Below are 15,015 nucleotides of genomic sequence, written 5' to 3'. Positions count from 1 at the left end.
GTATCCGGCGAGAGGACGCATCAAGTTTCTGCCTACCTTGACTCTGCTTCTGCGGCAAACTTCATCCAGAAAGAGCTTGTGGATCATCTTCAGCTGCCCACTGTCCCACTAGAGACGTCTTTGGCTGTTGCCTCAGTTAATAGACTGCCTCTGCCTGATCCCATCATTTCTAAATCCAAGCCGTTGAAACTCCAGGTTGGAGTCCTGCATTTTGAATTAATTTATTTTCTTGTTTTGCCCAAGGCCATCAATCCTGTTCTACTGGGCCTGCCTTGGCTTCGATTACATGCCCCAGTCCTGGACTGGAATTCTATGGGGCTCCAAGTGCCATGGTCGTTGTCTGTTGCAGATCCATCCTGTCAAGCCTCCTCTGTCTCAGTCGCTGGCGGGACTGCCTCCCCAATTTCCTCAGTATGCAGATGTTTTCAGCAAAAGGGAGGCTGAGATGCTGCCTCCACATCAGACCTATGACTGCCCCATTGAACTGGTTCCTAATGCCTCTCTTCCCCGTGGACGGGTATATCCTCTCTCCTTGCCTGAGTCTCTATCCATGTCGGCCTATATCAAGGAGAATCAGGAGAGTGGTTTCATACGAAAGTCTTCCTCCCCGGTCGGGGCTGGATTCTTCTTCATTAAAAAGAAGGACGGATCCCTTCAACCCTGCATTGACTACCGTGGTCTCAACCAGATCACAGTCAATAACAAATACCCATTGCCACTTATTTCTGAGCTGTTTGATCGCATACGAGGAGCCAAAAATTTTTCTAAGCTAGATCTGCGGGGCGCTTACAATCTAGTCCGGATTCACTGGAGTGACAGAGTCCGCATTTATTAGCCTCAAGAAAGCCTTCACTTTAGCCTCGATCCTCCATCATCCAGACGTATCTCGGCAGTTCTCACTTGAAGTGGACGCTTCCTCTGTTGGTGCAGGTGCACTTCTGTTCCAGAGGAGCTCCAAAGGAAAGGCAGTAGTATGTGGCTACTACTCAAGACTGTTTTCTTCTGCTGAGCGCAATTACTCCATTGGAGATCGGGAGCTACTGGCCATCAAATTGGCCCTGGAGGAGTGGAGACATCTTCTAGAGGGCGCTGCTTACCCCATCCTGATCTTCACCGACCACAATAACCTTACCTACCTTCAGTCTGCACAACGACTGAATCCCCGTCAAGCTGGGTGGTCGCTGTTCTTCACCTGTTTCCAGTTTGTGCTCCACTACCATCCCGCGGACAAGAATGTGAGGGCCGATGCCCTGTCCAGATCGTTTGAGACAGAAGACACGGTGGAGTCCCTTCAGACTATCATAGACCTGTCCTGCATTGTCACTGCTAATCCTCTGCAGGTTAGAGACATCCCTCCTGGGAGGACTTTTGTTCGGTTGGCAGACAGGAGAAGAATTCTCCGCTGGGGACACAGTTCTAAACTGGCTGGGCACGCTGATATCCATAAAACCCGAGACCTGATTGCTCGTCACTTCTGGTGTCCCACGCTACCTAAAGATGTTCTGGACTTTGTCTCTTCTTGCACGGTGTGTGCCTCTAACAAAGTGACTCATTCCAAGGCTGCCGGCCTGCTTCAACCTCTGCCTGTACCAAATGCCCCCTGGCAGCACATTGCGATGGACTTTGTCACAGACCTCCCCCCCTCAGCAGGATGCAACCCTGTCTGGGTGGTGGTGGACCGGTTCTCTAGGATGGCACATTTTATCCCGCTGACCGGCCTACCTTCTGCTCCTCGTCTGGCGAGTCTCTTCATTCTACACATCTTTCGCTTGCATGACCTGCCTCTTCACATCGTGTCAGATCGGGGTGTTCAGTTTACTTCAAAGCTCTGGAGAGCCCTCTGTAAACTCCTGGATGTGAGTTTGGACTTTTCCTCAGCCTATCACCCCCAGTCCAATGGGCAAGTTGAAAAGATCAACCAGATCATGGAGAATTATCTCCGCCACTTCATATCTTCACAGCACGATAACTGGGTACAGTTTCCTCCTTGGGCCGAGTTTTCATACAACAACCACACACCGAGTACACCACTTCCACTCCATTTCACATTGTATACAGTCAACATCCTAGAGTCCCTCTTCCTGTGTCGACTTCATCTCAGGTACCCGCTGCTGACTGCATATGGGGACTTCCTGCAAATCTGACAACAGACCCGGTCCTCTATTTTGCTCGCTGTGGATCGCATGAAGCGAAAGGCAGATACTAGGAGAAGAGAGCCGCCTCAGTATCTTTCGGGGACTAAAGTCTGGCTATCCTCTCGGAACATTCGCTTGAGGGTGCCTTCATACAAGTTTGCTCCCAGGTTCCTTGGTCCTTTCGAGATAACCCCAAAAATCAACCCTGTCTCCTATAAGCTGCGGCTGCCTCCTACCCTCAGAATCCCCAACTCCTTCCATGTGTCCCTCCTGAAACGAGTGGTCCTGAACCGCTACAGCAAGACTTCTAGTTCCACAGTTGCTCCCAGCGGTCCTTCTGATGTATTCGAGGTAAAAGAGATCCTGGACTGCAAAAGGGTAGGAGGAAAGACTTTCTATCTGGTGGACTGGAGAGGGTTTGGTCCTAAGGAGAGGTCCTGGGAGCCAGAAGAGAACCTCAGCGCTCCTGCTCTTATTAAAAAATTCCTCTCTCACTCTGGCCCCAAGAAGAGGGGGCATAAGAGGGGGGATACTGTAGCGTCCATGGCCACAGTCCGTCGGGTTTACTCACCTCCTGACGCCCGCAGCCATGAATCCGTTAGCGCTGGTCCCCATCTCCTTCCTAGGAGACGCAAGCGCTCACTTCCACTCTGTTCTGCTGTGTCCCGTAGGGTGCGCATGCACGCTCATGCCCGGCCTAAAATGGCCAGCGCGCGCAAATAGGAAGTCGTCATCATCATCAACTGCCACGATTTCCTGGTCTATAAGAAGGGCCCAGGCATTCTAATCCTTGCCTGAGCGTTGTTAGTTTTCCCAGTCTGTCTTGCAAATGGTCCCTTAGTGTTTCCCGTTCCAGTTGATACCCGTGCCTTGTTCCCTGTTCCTGATTCCCGTGCTGTGCCTTAGTATCAAGTCGTGCCACGTCCTGTGTCATCTGCCACGTCTGGAGGAATCCGCCACGTCCGATGTCATCTGCCACTTCCGGAGGAATCCGCCACGTCCTGTGTCGTCTGCCACGTCCTGTGTCATCTGCCACGTCCGGCGCAACCTGCGGCTCCTGTGTCATCCGCCATGTTTGGCGTTATCTGCTGCACCCATCTCCATTTGCGCAAGAGCTGCGGCCACCGTCTGGACTATCCAGGTACCCTTGTGCGGGACATTGTATTCTGGGGTTTCCTGTTGTTTGGCCAGCTGCCTCCCCGCTACGGCGGTACGGCCTAGTGGGTCCACTAATCCACTTCGTGACACTACTATATTACTGCTCCTATATACAAGAAAATAACTACTATAATACTGCCTCCTATATACAAGAATATAATTACTATAATACTACCGCTATATACAAGAATATAACTAATATAATACTGCCCCTATATACAAGAATATAACTACTATAATACTGCTCCTACATACAAGAAAATAACTTCTATAATACTGCTCCCTATATACAAGAATATAACTACTATAATACTGCTCCTATATACAAGAATATAACTACTATAATACTGATCCTATATACAAGAATATAACTACTATAATACTGCTCCTATATACAAGAATATAACTACTATAATACTGCCCCCTATATACAAGAATATAACTACTATAATACTGCCCCTATATACAAGAATATAACTACTATAATACTGACCCTATATACAAGAATATAACTACTATAATACTGCCCCCTATATACAAGAATATAACTACTATAATACTGCCCCTATATACAAGAATATAACTACTATAATACTGACCCTATATACAAGAATATAACTACTATAATACTGCTCCTATATACAAGAATATAGCTACTATAATACTACCTCCTATGTACAAGAATATTACTACTATAATACTGCTCCTATATACAAGAATATAACTTTTATAATACTGCTCCTATATACAAGAATATAACTACTATAATACTGCTCCTATATACAAGAATATAACTACTATAATACTGCCACTATATACAAGAATATAACTACTATAATACTGCCTCCTATATACAAAATATAACTACTATAATACTGCCTCCTATATACAAGAATATAACTACTTTTATACCGCTCCCTATATACAAGAATATAACTACTATAATACTGCTCCTATATACAAGAATATAACTACTATAATACTACCTCCTATGTACAAGAATATTACTACTATAATACTGCTCCTATATACAAGAATATAACTACTATAATACTGCCCCCTATGTACAAGAATATAACTACTATAATACTGCCCCCTATGTACAAGAATATAACTATTATAATACTGCCCCTATATACAAGAATATAATTACTATAATACTGCCTCCTATATACAAGAATATAACTGTCACGGAGCGGGTTAGTGGACCCGGTAGGCCGTACTGCCACAGCGGGGAGGCAGCTGGCCAAACAGGACACCCCAGAAATACAATGTCCCGCACAAGGGTACCTGAATAGTCCAGACGGTGGCCGCAGCTCTGGCACAGATGAGATAGGTGCAGCAGATGGCGCCAAATGTGGCGGATGACACAGGAGCCGCAAGTTGCGCCAGACGTGGCATACTCCTCCGGACGTGGCAGATGACACAGGACGTGGCGGATTCCTCGGGACGTGGCAGATGACACAGGACATGGCGGATTCCTCAAGACGTGGCAGATGACACAGGACGTGGCGGGTTCCTCCGGACGTGGCAGATGACACAGGACGTGGCGAATTCCTCCGGACGTGGCAGATGACACAGGACGTGGCGGATTCCTCCGGACGTGGCAGATAACACAGGACGTGGTACGACTCGATACTAAGGCACAGCACGGGAAACAGGAACGGGTAACAAGGCATGGGTAAAAATTGGAACGGGAAACACTAAGGGACCATTTACAAGACAGACTGGGAAAACAAACAATGCTCAGGCAAGGATTAGAAGGCCAGGGGCCCTCTTATAGACCAGGAAATCGTGGCAGTTGATGATGATGACGATCTCCTATTTGCGCGCACTGGCCCTTTAAGGCTGGGCGCGAGCGTGCGTGCGCACCCTTCGGGACACAGCCGAACGGAGCGGAAGTGAGCGCTGGCATCTCCTAGGAGGGAGACGGGGACCAGCGCTCACGGATCCATGGCCGCGGGCGTCAGGAGGTGAGTGTACCCGACGGCCCGCGGCCATGGACACTACAGTATCCCCCCTCTTATGCCCCCTCTTCTTGGGGCCAGAGCGAGAGATTAATTTTTTAATAAGAGCAGGAGCGCTGAGGTTCTCTTCTGGCTCCCAGGACTACTCCTCAGGACCAAACCCTCTCCAGTCGACCAAATAGAAAGTCCTTTCTCCTACCCTTTTGCAGTCCAGGATCTCTTTTACCTCGAATACATCAGAAGGACCGCTGGGGGCAATTGTGGAACTAGAAGTCTTGCTGTAGCAGTTCAGGACCACTGGTTTCAGGAGGGAGACATGGAAGGAGTTAGGGAATCTGAGGGTAGGAGGCAGCCGCAGCTTATAGGAGACAGGGTTGATCTGTTGCAGGATCTCGAAAGGACCAAGGAACCTGGGAGCAAACTTGTATGAAGGCACCCTCAAGCAAATGTTCCGAGAGAACAGCCAAACTTTAGTCCCCGGAAGATACTGAGGCGGCTCTCTTCTCCTAGTATCCGCCTTTCGCTTCATGCGATCTACCGCCAGCAAAATAGAGGACCGGGTCTGTTGTCAGATTTGCAGGAAGTCCCCATATGCAGAGTCAGCAGCGGGTACCTGAGATGAAGTCGACACAGGAAGAGGGACTCTGGGATGTTGACTGTACACGATGTGAAACGGAGTGGAGGTGGTGGACTCACTTGTGTGGTTGTTGTATGAAAACTCGGCCCATGGAAGAAGCTGTACCCAGTTATCGTGCTGTGAAGAGATGAAGTGGTGGAGATAATTCTCCATGATCTGGTTGATCCTTTCAACTTGCCCATTGGACTGGGGGTGATAGGCTGAGGAAAAGTCCAAACTCACATCCAGGAGTTTACAGAGGGCTCTCCAGAGCTTTGAAGTAAACTGAACACCCCGATCTGACATGATGTGAAGAGGCAGGCCATGCAAGCGAAAGATGTGTAGAATGAAGAGACTCGCCAGACGAGGAGCAGAAGGTAGGCCGGTCAGCGGGATAAAATGTGCCATCTTAGAGACCCGGTCCACCACCACCCGGATGGTGTTGCATCCTGCTGAGGGAGGAAGGTCTGTGACGAAGTCCATTGCGATGTGGTGCCAGGGGGCACTGGGTACAGGCAGAGGTTGAAGCAGGCCGGCAGGCTTGGAGTGAGTCACCTTGTTAGAGGCACACACCGTGCAAGCAGAGACAAAGTCCAGAACATATTTAGGTAGCGTGGACCACCAGAAGTGACGAGCAATCAGGTCTCGGGTTTTACGGACACCGGCGTTCCCAGCCAGTTTAGAACTGTGTCCCCAGCGGAGAATTCTTCTCCTGTCTGCCAGCCGAACTAAAGTCCTCCCCGGAGGGATGTCTCTAATCTGCAGAGGATAAGCGGTGACAACGCAGGACGGATCTATGATAGTCTGAAGGGACTCCACCGTGTCTTCCGTCTCAAACGATCTGGACAGGGCATCGGCCCTCACATTCTTGTCCGCGGGACGGTAGTGGAGCAGAAATTGGAAACGGGTGAAAAACAGCGACCACCTGGCTTGACGGGGATTCAGTCGTTGTGCAGACTGAAGGTAGGTGAGGTTCTTGTGGTCGGTGAAGATCAGGATGGGGTGAGCAGCGCCCTCTAGAAGATGTCTCCACTCTTCCAGGGCCAATTTGATGGCCAGTAGCTCCCGATCTCCAATGGAGTAATTGCGCTCAGCAGAAGAAAACAGTCTTGAGTAGTAGCCACATACCACTGCCTTTCCTTTGGAGCTCCTCTGGAACAGAAGTGCACCTGCACCAACAGAGGAAGCGTCCACTTCCAGAGAGAACTGCCGAGATACATCAGGATGATGGAGGATCGAGGCTGAAGTGAAGGCTCTCTTGAGGCTAATAAATGCGGACTCTGCCTCTGGAGTCCACACTTTGGCGTTCACACCCTTCTTGGTAAGAGACGAAATGGGAGCCGTCAGAGAAGAGAAGTTAGGAATAAACTGCCGGTAGAAATTGGCGAATCCCAGGAACCGCTGTATGGCCCTTAAGCCTTGAGGACGTGGCCACTCCAGGACAGCTTTCACTTTCTCAGGATCCATCTTGAGGCCTTGATCCGAGATGATGTAGCCCAGGAAGGGCAGAGAACTCTTCTCAAAGACGCACTTCTCCAGCTTGGCGTATAAATGATTCTCCCTTAATCGTAGTAGAACCTGACGGACATGCCTCCGATGAGTCGTCTGATCTGGGGAGAAAATCAAAATATCATCGAGATAAACAACAATACAGACATAGAGTAGATCTCGGAAGATATAGTTAACGAACACCTGAAACACTGCGGCATCGTTACACAGTCCGAAGGGCATCACTAGGTACTCGTAGTTCCCGTCCCGGGTGTTAAAAGCCATCTTCCATTCATCACCCCGGCGAATCCGGACTAGATTGTAAGCCCCCCGCAGGTCTAGCTTAGAAAATTTTTGGCTCCTCGTATGCGATCAAACAGCTCAGAAATAAGTGGCAATGGGTATTTGTTATTGACTGTGATCTGGTTGAGACCACGGTAGTCAATGCAGGGTTGAAGGGATCCGTCCTTCTTTTTAATGAAGAAGAATCCAGCCCCGGCCGGGGAGGAAGACTTTCGTATGAAACCCCTCTCCAGATTCTCCTTGATATAGGCCGACATGGATAGAGACTTAGGCAAGGAGAGAGGATATACCCGTCCACGGGGGAGAGAGGCATTAAGAACCAATTCAATGGGGCAGTCATAGGTCCAATGTGGAGGCAGCATCTCAGCCTCCCTTTTGCTGAAAACATCTGCATACTGGGCAAATTGGGGAGGCAGTCCCGCCAACGACTGAGGCAGAGAAGGCTTGACAGGATGGATCTGCAACAGACAACGACCATGGCACTTGGAGCCCCATTGGAGAACCTCTCCAGAATTCCAGTCCAGGACTGGGGCATGTAGTCGAAGCCAAGGCAGGCCCAGCAGAACAGGGTTGATGGCCTTGGGCAAAACAAGAAAATAAATAAATTAAAAATGCAGGACTCCAACCTGGAGCTTCAACGGCTTGGTCTTAGAAATGATGGGATCGGGCAGAGGAAGTCCATTAACTGAGGCAACAGCCAAAGATTTTTCCAGGGGAACTGTGGGCAGCTGAAGATGATCCACAAGCTCTTTCTGGATGAAATTTGCAGCAGAACCAGAGTCAAGGTAGGCAGAAACTTGATGCGTCCTGTCGCCAGACACCAGGGTCACAGGAATAGTCAATTTGGAACCGAATGCTCTGTTAGGTTCCGTTCCACCTAGGGTTGTCTCTCCAACCAATCCTAGGCAATGGGGTCTCTCTGGCGTCTGGGGACACAGACGCACAATATGGCCTCCATGGCCGCAATACAAACAAAGTCCAGAAGTGCGTCTGTGTAGTCTCTCCTGGGTAGACAACTTGACATTATTCCTCTGCATCGAATAGACTGAGGGGGATTGCGGGACAGCAGAATCCAGCCTGGGAAGTTCTCTCTCCCGGAGAACCTCTTGTGAACGTTCCCGGATCCTCATGTCAACCCGGGAGGAGAGTAGGATAAGATCGTCCAGGGTAGATGGCAGATCGCGAGCAGCCAGCTCATCCTTGATCCCTGAAGACAGTCCCTGCCAGAATGTAGCCACCAAAGCCTCGTTGTTCCAGGTCAATTCAGCAGCCAGGATACGGAACTGGATGGCATACTCGCCCACGGAGAGGTCTCCCTGGTGTAGGGTTAGCAAGGATGCAGCAGCCGAAGAAACTCTCCAAGGTTCCTCAAAGATCGAGCGGAAGGTCTGTAGGAAGCACTGCAAGTCCCGGGTCTCTGGTCCCTGATGTTCCCACAGGGGATTAGCCCATGCCAGGGCTTTGCCAATAAGGAGAGAGATGATGAAGGCGATCCTGACGTCATCCGAACAGAAGGACCTGGCATGTAGTCTGAAATGGATCAGGCATTGATTCAAAAATCCCCTGCAGGACCTCGGATCTCCGTCATAGCGTGGAGGTAGCGGCAAGAAACACAGGGGGTTGGTACCGGTACAGACAGGAAGTGTAGCAGGCGGAACAGCAGGAACGGGTGCAGTGATGACTGTGGTCGGAGCAAGCAGCCGATGGGCTATGGTGTTCACCGACAGGAGGAGCTGGTCTTGTCATGACTGGAGATCCTCCATCTCGGCCAGCATGGCTTTTGTCGTCAAAGTCTCAGGTTGACCAGCGGGGTCCATGGCCTGAGCGTACTGTCACGGAGCGGGTTAGTGGACCCAGTAGGCCGTACCACCGCAGCGGGGAGGCAGCTGGCCAAACAAGAGGACACCCCAGAAATAGAATGTCCCGCACAAGGGTACCTGAATAGTCCAGACGGTGGCCGCAGCTCTGGCACAGATGAGATGGGTGCAGCAGATGGCGCCAAACGTGGCGGATGACACAGGAGCCACAAGTTGCGCCAGACGTGGCGGACTCCTCCGGACGTGGCAGATGACACAGGACATGGCGGATTCCTCGGGACGTGGCAATAACTACTATAATACTGCCCCTATATGTAAGAATATAACTACTATAATACTGCCTCCTATATACAAGAATATAACTACTATAATACTGCTCCTATATACAAGAATATAACTACTATAATACTTCTCCTATATACTAGAATATAAGTACTATAATACTGCTCCTATATACAAAAATATAACTACTATAATACTGCCCCCTATATACAAGAATATAGCTACTATAATACTGCCCTCTATATACAAGAATATAACTACTATAATACTACCCCCTATATACAAGAATATAACTACTATAATACTGCCCTCTATATATAAGAATATAACTACTATAATACTGCTCCTATATACAAGAATATAACTACTATAATACTGCTCCTATATACTAGAATATAATTACTATAATACTGCCCCTATATACAAGAATATAACTACTATAATACTGCCCCTATATACAAGAATATAACTACTATAATACTGCCCCCTATATACAAGAATATAACTACTATAATACTGCCCCTATATACAAGAATATAACTACTATAATACTGCCCCTATATTCAAGAATATACAGTGAAGGAAATAAGTATTTGATCCCTTGCTGATTTTGTAAGTTTGCCCACTGTCAAAGTCATGAACAGTCTAGAATTTTTAGGCTAGGTTAATTTTACCAGTGAGAGATAGATTATATTTTTTTTAAAAAACTGAAAATCACATAGTCAAAATTATATATATTTATTTGCATTGTGCACAGAGAAATAAGTATTTGATCCCCTACCAACCATTAAGAGTTCAGCCTCCTCCAGACCAGTTACACGCTCCAAATCAACTTGGTGCCCGCATTATAGACAGCTCTTACATGGTCACCTGTATAAAAGACTCCTGTCCACAGACTCAATGAATCAGTCTGACTCTAACCTCTACAACATGGGCAAGACCAAAGAGCTTTCTAAGGATGTCAGGGACAAGATCATAGACCTGCACAAGGCTGGAATGGGCTACAAAACCATAAGTAAGACGCTGGGTGAGAAGGAGACAACTGTTGGTGTAATAGTAAGAAAATGGAAGACATACAAAATGACTGTCAATCGACATCGATCTGGGGCTCCATGCAAAATCTCACCTCGTGGGGTATCCTTGATCCTGAGGAAGGTGGGAGCTCAGCCGAAAACTACACGGGGGAACTTGTTAATGATCTCAAGGCAGCTGGGACCACAGTCACCAAGAAAACCATTGGTAACACATTACGCCGTAATGGATTAAAATCCTGCAGCGCCCGCAAGGTCCCCCTGCTCAAGAAGGCACATGTACAAGCCCGTCTGAAGTTTGCAAATGAACATCTGGATGATTCTGAGAGTGATTGGGAGAAGGTGCTGTGGTCAGATGAGACTAAAATTGAGCTCTTTGGCATTAACTCAACTCGTCGTGGTTGGAGGAAGAGAAATGCTGCCTATGACCCAAAGATCACCGTCCCCACTGTCAAGCATGGAGGTGGAAACATTATGTTTTGGGGGTGTTTCTCTGCTAAGGGCACAGGACTACTTCACTGCATCAATGGGAGAATGGATGGAGCCATGTACTGTCAAATCCTGAGTGACAACCACCTTCCCTCCACCAGGACATTAAAAATGGCTCGTGGCTGGGTCTTCCAGCACGACAATGACCCGAAACATACAGCCAAGGCAACAAAGGAGTGGCTCAAAAAGAAGCATATTAAGGTCATGGAGTGGCCTAGCCAGTCTTCAGACCTTAATCCCATCGAAAACTTATGGAGGGAGCTGAAGATCCCAGCAGCCTCGAAATCTTAATGATTTACAGATGATCTGCAAAGAGGAGTGGGCCAAAATTCCATCTAACGTGTGCAAACCTCATCATCAACTACAAAAAACGTCTGACTGCTGTGCTTGCCAACAAGGGTTTTGCCACCAAGTATTAAGTCTTGTTTGGCAAAGGGATCAAATACTTATTTCTCTGTGCACAATGCAAATAAATATATATAATTTTGACAATGTGATTTTCTTTTTTTTTTAAATATATAATCTATCTCTCACTGGTAAAATTAACCTAGCCTAAAAATTCTAGACTGTTCATGTCTTTGACAGTGGGAAAACTTACAAAATCAGAAAAGGGATCAAATACTTATTTCCTTCACTGTAACTACTATAATACTGCCTCCATGTACAAGAATATAACTACTATAATACTGCCCCTATATAAAAGAATATAACTACTATAATACTGCCCCTATCTCCAAGAATATAACTACTATAATACTGCCCCTATATACAAGAATATAACTACTATAATACTGCTCCCTATATACAAGAATATAACTACTATAATACTACTCCCTATGTACAAGAATATAACTACTATAATACTGCCGCCTATATACAAGAATATAATTACTATAATACTGCCCCCTAGATACATGAATATAACTACTATAATACTGCCTCCTACATACAAGAATATAACTACTATAATACTGCCCCTATAAACAAGAATATATCTACTATAATACTGTCCCCTATATACAAGAATATAACTACTATAATACTGCTCCTATCTACAAGAATATAACTACTATAATACTGCCCCCTATATACAAGAATATAACTACTATAATACTGCCCCTATATACAAGAATATAACTACTATAATACTGCTCCTATATACAAGAATATAACTACTATAATACTGCCCCTATATACAAGAATATAACTACTATAATACTGCCCCCTATATACAAGAATATAACTACTATAATAGTGCCTCCTATATACAAGAATATAACTACTATAATACTGACCCTATATACAAGAATATATCTACTATAATACTGTCCCCTATATACAAGAATATAACTACTATAATACTGCTCCTATATACAAGAATACAACTACTATAATACTGCCCCTTTGTAGAAGAATATAACTACTATAATACTGCTCCTATGTACAAGAATATAACTACTATAAGTCTGCCCCTATATACAAGAATATAACTACTATAATACTGCCGCCTATATACAAGAATATAACTACTATAATACTGCTCCTATATACAAGAATATAACTACTATAATACTGCCCCCTATATACAAGAATATAACTACTATAATACTACTCCCTATATACAAGAATATAACTACTATAACACTGCTCCTATATACAAGAATATAACTACTATAATACTGCTCCTATATACAAGAATATAGCGACTATAATACTGCTCCTATATACAAGAGTATAACTACTATAATACTGCTCCTATATACAAGAATATAACTACTATAATACTGCCACCTATATACAAGAATATAACTACTATAATACTGCCCCTATATACAAGAATATAACTACTATAATACTGCCCCCTATATACAAGAATATAACTACTATAATACTGCTCATATATACAAGAATATAACTACTATAATACTGCTCCTATATACAAGAATATAACTACTATAATACTGCCCCCTATATACAAGAATATAACTACTATAATACTGCCCCCTATATACAAGAATATAACTACTATAATACTGCCTCCTATATAGAATACAACTACTATAATACTGCTCCCTATGTACAAGAATATAACTATTATAAGGGTATGTTCACACGCTTTTTTTTCAGCAGTAATTCGGGCGTTTTACGCCTCGAATTACGCCTGAAAAAACGGTTCCATTACACCTGCAAACATCTGTAGATTGCTTTCAATGGGAATTACGATGTTCTGTTCCCACGAGCAAGATATTGTCATGTATTATAGAGGCCTGGACTCGCGGGACAGGGATGTAATATTGCCACTTTACAAAGCATTAGTGAAGCCTCATCTAGAATATGCAGTTCAGTTCTGGGCTCCAGTTCATAGAAAGGATGAAAAAATACAAAGAAGAGCGACGAAGCTAATAAGGGGCATGGAGAATCTAAGTTATGAGGAAAGATTAAAAGAATTAAACCTATTTAGCCTTGAAAAAAGACGACTAAGGGGGGACATGATTAACTTATATAAATATATTAATGGCACATACAAAAAATATGGTGAAATCCTGTTCTATGTAAAACCCCCGCAAAAAACAAGGGGGCGCCGCCTCCGTCTGGAGAAAAAAAGGTACAATGTGCAGAGGCGACAAGTCTTCTTTACTGTGAGAACTGTGAATCTATGGAATAGTCACCGCAGGAGCCGTCACAGCAGGGACAGGAGATGCTGCAAAAAAGGCAAAGATAATTTCCTAGAACAAAAAAATATTCGCTCCTATGTGTAGAAAATTTTTACTTCCCTTTCCCATCCCTTGGTTGAACTTGATGGACATGTGTCTTTTTTCAGCCGTACTAACTATGTAACTATGTAACTATATGTAACTATGTAACTATATATAACTATGTAACTATATATAACTATGTAACTATATGTAACTATGTAACTATATGTAACTATGTAACTATATATAACTATGTAACTATATAACTATGTAACTATATGTAACTATATGTAACTATACGTAACTATGTAACTATACATAACTATGTAACTATATGTAACTATGTAACTATGTAATATATATATATATATATGACAGTCACAGGGAGAGCAGCACCAGAAATGTATCGGTGCTGATATTGGAATAAATTATTTGCTATACACTACGTGAACTATAGTTTATTTTCTTCCATCTTATGGTGCTCTTAATTCTATGCAAACCACAAATATTACCTCCATACAGCAAAAAAAGAAATAAAAAATAATTGAAACCATTGAAAATTAAAGTTATTTTTTTTCTTTATTTATTTCCGGTTACTAATATAGCGCCAACATATTCTGCTGGGCTTCAGTTTGATAGGAAGCCAATTAACCTGTGAATATGTACAGCAGACCTGCAGCAAAAACAGAGTTATCCTGTAATACTGGTCTACAATCTGCAATAATCTGGTGGTTGCTAAACTACAACTAACATCAGAGGTGAAGTTTTGTCACTGCTCTATTATGTGCTGGTTGCTTATCTCCCTCTAGTGGTCATATGTGGTAAAACACCAGCTCAGAAAACAGTAGCTGGGGACAATGGAAAGAATAAAAGACAAACAGAAACTTGTGACCTTACTGCAGGTTCTCATTGTCTCCTGGTTTATAGGCACACGCCGTTATAAGTTAACACGGCGCACTCTGTGTATTGTTATAGAGACAGAGATTATTGCAATTTGCCCAATTCTTTTTTGTATAAACAGAGGAGACATAAG

Source organism: Rhinoderma darwinii, chromosome 4 (genome assembly GCF_050947455.1).
Source record: "Rhinoderma darwinii isolate aRhiDar2 chromosome 4, aRhiDar2.hap1, whole genome shotgun sequence".
Taxonomy (NCBI): domain Eukaryota; kingdom Metazoa; phylum Chordata; class Amphibia; order Anura; family Rhinodermatidae; genus Rhinoderma; species Rhinoderma darwinii.
The sequence above is the reverse complement of the archived record's forward strand: the minus strand, read 5'-3'. Positions refer to the sequence as shown.